The sequence below is a fragment of the Zalophus californianus genome, chromosome 14 (assembly GCF_009762305.2).
Source record: "Zalophus californianus isolate mZalCal1 chromosome 14, mZalCal1.pri.v2, whole genome shotgun sequence".
NCBI classification, from domain to species: Eukaryota; Metazoa; Chordata; class Mammalia; order Carnivora; family Otariidae; genus Zalophus; species Zalophus californianus.
This window is the reverse complement of record NC_045608.1, coordinates 7795092-7800109: the sequence shown is the minus strand read 5'-3', so window position 1 is coordinate 7800109 and position 5018 is coordinate 7795092. Positions and strand designations below refer to the sequence as shown.

General features: G+C 45.3%; 1 non-coding gene across 1 annotated transcript; it reads right to left on the bottom strand.

The window, feature by feature from the left end:
* Positions 1–1453: 1453 nt before the first annotated feature.
* LOC113913453 lies at positions 1454–1560 on the bottom strand. The gene has a single exon (XR_003517224.1). It is a non-coding gene; the product is annotated as a U6 spliceosomal RNA (small nuclear RNA).
* Positions 1561–5018: the final 3458 nt, after the last annotated feature.

Sequence of the window (5018 nt, the reverse complement as noted above, 5' to 3'; positions counted from 1 at the left end):
TGCGAGGCTCTGGGGTATATAATGTGGGCATGGAGAGGATGGGGTTGACCTGGTCTGGGCTTGAGGAGGAAGTCAGGGAGTGGCTCTCAGCACAGAGGTAAGCACTGCGGAAAGAAGAGGTCTTAGCTAGGCTGAGGGTAGGGGAAGTGTTCTCAGCAGAAAAAATAGCAGATGCAAAGGTCCCGTGATGGGGGAGCACATGTGCTAAAGGAACTGAAAGAAGGCCTGAGTGACCCCAGTACAGTGAGCTGAGTGAGGGCAGGGGCCGGGAGAGAAATAAAGTGGGAAAGTAAGTCAGCACTTTGGAAATTAAGTGGGTGATATATGGTAAAGCTGAAGGAGCGTTCGACCTAGGATCCAGCAGTTCCAGTTCTAGGAACATTCTAGAGAAACAGCCACAAGTGCACTGGGAGGCATGAACAAGGATGTCAGCCCTCCCTGCATTGTATGCAGTCTCAAAAAACGTGAAACAACCCAACTATTCATCAACAGGAGAATGGGAAAATTGCAGAATATGTTTTCCTCGGGTTCCTCAGAAAACAGTCTGAATCAAAAGCTATCGTAGTACTGGGACGCCTGGTTAAGTGTCTGCCTTCAGCTCAGGTCATGATCTCAGGGTCCTGGGATAGAGCCCCACGTAGGGCTCCCTGCTCAGCGAGGAGTCTGCTTCTCCCTCTCCCTCTGCTCACTTGAGGGCTTGCTCTCTCTGTCTCTCTCAAATAAATAAAAATAAGACTTTAAAAAAAATAAAAAATAGGGCAACCCTGTCAGGACCCTTCTCACTCTTAATAGCTTTTTCTGTATCTTCACTTAAACTTCTGTCGCTTTACTCACTCTCTGTTGTCCAAGAGATTCATTCTTCAACACCATGAGACAAGAACCTAGCTCTACTGCTTCATTTTGGTGCCGAAACCTGGGATCACTTCCACCAAAGGGTGAGTAAAAGCCGGCTCTTTTCTTTCCTTTTCTTTCCGGCTCTTTTCTTTCCTCTTTTCTTTTCTTTCCTCTTTTCTCTCCCTTAGACGACCTCTTCTCATAAACAGTAAAACCGGGCACCTGTTGGCCAGTCAAAGGCGAATAGTGCAGCCGCCGCTCATAAGTCTCAGGTGACAGGCGTCTGGACAAAGATTTGGTCAATTCCCCTTCCTCAAAAGAAGGAATGTTGGCCTAACCCTACCCAATTCTGCGTTCTGTTCATTGGCTTTTCTTAAATGGCTTTCTCCCGCCTCAGGGACTTTGCCTACAGTAGGGCCCTTCCCGTCTCCGATGGTCACTATTTAAGTTCCCTGGTTAGCTTTCTATAAAAGACCAACCCTACATGTCCTCGTTGGCAACTCTGTTGGGACCCCTCTTACTCTTGAGAGCTTTTTCTGTATCTTCACTTAATAAACTTCTATCGCTTTACTCACACACACAAAATAATAATAATAAAAATTTTAAAAATAAAAAATATAGAAATATGGAAATCTTCACAAGTTTACATGTCATCCTTATGCAGGGACCATGCTAATCTTCTCTGAATTGTCTCAATTTTAGTATATGTACTGCTAAAATGAGCAGGTTTTTTATAATTGCAGTACATACATATAGCATAGGATTTAACATTTAAATAACTTTTTAAAAGATTTTATTTATTCATTTTGGAGAGGGAGAGCGCGTATGCATGGGTAGCAGGGGGTTGGGGGGGCGCAGCCAATGGAGAGGGAGAGAGAGAATCTTAAGCGGGCTTTATGCCCAGAGCAGAGCCCAGTGCAGGGTTCAGTCTCACCACCCTGAAATCATGACCTGAGCCAAAATCAAGAGTTGGATGGCTGCTTAACCCTCTGAGTCACCCAGGTCCCCTAGGGATTTTTTTTTTTTTTTTTTAAGATTTTATTGATTGAGGGTCGCCTGGGTGGCTCAGCTGTTAAGCATCTGCCTTCGGCTCAGGTCATGATCCCGGGGCCCTGGGATCAAGCCCCGCATCGGGCTCCCTGCTCCGCGGGAACCCTGCTTCTCCCTTTCCCACTCCCCCTGCTTGTGTTCCCTCTCTCACTGTGTCTCTCTCTGTCAAAAAAGATTTTATTGATTGATTTGACAGAGAGAGAGAGAGAGAGCACAAGTAGGCAGAGCATGAGAGGAGCAGACTCCCCACTGAGCAGAGAGCCTGACGTGGGAGTCGATCCCAGGACCCCAGGATCATGACCTGAGCCGAAGACAGATGCTTAACCGACTCAGCTATCCAGGCACCCCTAAAGATTTTATTTTTAAGTAATCTCTACCCCACCGCATGGGGCTTGAACCCACAACCCCGAGATCAAGAGTCTCATGCTCTACTGACCAAGCCAGCCAGGTGCCCCTATTTAGGTCATTTTTTTAAAAGATTTATTTATTTATTTATTTGACAGAGACAGAGAGAGCAGGAACACAAGCAGGGGGAAGTGGGAGAGGGAGAAGCAGGCCTCCCACCAAGCAGAGAGCCCGATGCAGGGCTCGATCCCAGGACCCTGGGACCACGACCTGAGCTGAAGGCAGATGTATAGCGACTGAGCCACCCAGGTGCCCCCATTTAGATCATTTCTAAGGGTACAGTTCAGTGGCATTAGGTGCATTCACATTCACATTGTTATGCAACCATCACCACCATCCAACTCTAGAACTTTTCCTTCATCCCAGTCTTTGTTAGCTTGGGCTACTATAACAAACTATATATGCAGGGTGGCTTAAACATCAGGCATTTATTTATTACACTTCTGGAGGCTGGGATGTTCAAGGTCAAGGTGCTGGCGGATTTGGTGTCCGGTGAAGGCCCTCTTCCTCATGGATGGTCATCTCCTCACTGTAACCTCACATGAGGGATGGGAGCTCTCTAGGGTCTATTTTACAAGGGCACTAATCCCATCAAGAGGGTCCCCCTCTCCTGACCTCTAACAGTTTCTTGTTTTTGTTTTTTTAATTTGAGAGAGAGAGAGAGAGAGAACGAGACAGGGAGGGGCAGAGGGAGAAGCAGACCCCCTGCTGAGCAGGGAGCCCAATGCGGGACTCGATCCCGGGACTCCGGGATCATGACCTGAGCCGAAGGCAGACGCTTAACCAACTGAGCCACCCAGGCGCCCCTCCTGACCTCTAACGTAAACTTAATCACCTCCCGAGGGTCCCACCTCCAAACACCGTTACACTGGGAGTTAAAGGCTTCAACATATGAGTTTTGGCAAAACATATCCAGCCTATAACAATCCCAGACAGAAACCCTGCACCTAATGAGTAAACAACTCCCCCGAATTCCCTCTCCGTCTGACCCCTGGCATCCACTATTCTATTTTCTGTCTCCACGAATATGCTACTCTAGGGATTTCATATAAGTGGAATAATACCATATTTGTCCTTTTGTGTCTGGCCTCTTTCACTTCGCATAATGTTTTTAGTGTTCTTTCATAGTATAGCGCGGGTCAGAATTTCCTTCCTTTTTAAGGCTAAATAATAATCTATAGTGTATATAGCACATTTTGTTTTTCCATTCATCTGCTGATTTGGGTTGTTTCTACCTTTTGGCTGTTGTGAATAAAGCTGCTATAAAAATGGTGTAGTTTTGTTTCTTAAGTCGATCATGATAATAATATATAATTATTTTTAAACCATATACATGTTTATTTCCTATTTTTTTAAAGCTTAGAACTGCATAATATTCTTTATTATTAAACTTGCTCACAGTGGCACTATATTACTTTGCATGACAGCAACTTCAAAAAGTGATTTAAAGACTCACTTCTACTATGACAAACACTGTATTTGCCATTTCTAACCAAAATAATTGGTACATTATTAAAGTTATGTTTGTAAATGCTCTGAACAAACTGATTATTAAATATAAGACCCAATTGGGGTGTGTGGGTGGCTCAGTTGGTTGAGCATCCAGAAACCAACTGGTTTCTGCTTGGGTCATGATCTTGGGATCATGAGATTGAGCCCCATGTTGGGAGTAAAGATTATTTTAAAAAGGGGGGTGGAAGTATGGTAGTGATGGTTGCATAACAGTGTGAATGTACTTAATGCCCTAGAACTATACACTTTAAAATAGTTAAAAGGAGGGGGGCGTGATTGGCTCAGTCATTAGAACGTGCAACTCTCGACTGTCATGTCAGTTCAATCCCCACGTTTGGCATGCAGTCTACTTAGGAGCTAAAATAATAAAAGGGCACCTGGTTGCTCAGTCGGTTAAGCATCTGACTCTTGATTTTAGCTTGGGTCATGATCTCAGCGTTGTGCAATCAAGCCCTGCACTGGGCTCATGCTGGGTGTGGAGCCTGCTTGAGATTCTTTCTCTCCCTCTCTCTCTGCCTCTTCCCCCTTCCCTCTCTCTCTCTCTCTCTCTCTCTCTCTAAAAAAAAAAATAAATAAATAGAATAGAATAGAATAGAATAATAAAATAATAAATAAAATAATTAAAACTGTAATTTTATGTTGTATGCATTTTAAAACTAAAAAGGAGGGAAGGAAAGTGTCAGATCAGGCAAAGGCTCCTGACTGTGGTGAGCTTTGGAGTCTTTAACAATTTCTACACATTGCCTGAATTTTTACAATAGATTCCATAGAAGTCTAGTCAGAGAGCTATACCAAGGGTGGAGATCCGAATCCTTCATGTAAAGCTGGAAAAGTCAGGCCAAATGGAGGGTGGGCAGCCTGTCAGAGGCTCCCAGCTCCTAGCTTCTGGCCGGCAGCAGTAGGATTGGGACCCAGCTGTTGCCCTGTTGCCTGGCATATGAATGAAGGAACAACTGTCAGTGGGGGAAACCGCAGTAATCAGGTAACAGGCACTGACTGAGCGTGTGCTGCTGGCCAGGTCCTTCCCAGGTGCCCAGGGCATGGAGAGGCAGGTGAGTGAGGGGCGAGTTTACCTGACCTTCGGAGAGCTGGTTCCCAGGTAAGAAGATAAGACTCTGAGAAAGGTACCTGCCAGTACAAGGTGATAAGGGGCCCCTCTGCACTCTGCACACACCCACGTTATTGCCCTATCTTTGTGTGTTAGAGTTATTTATTTA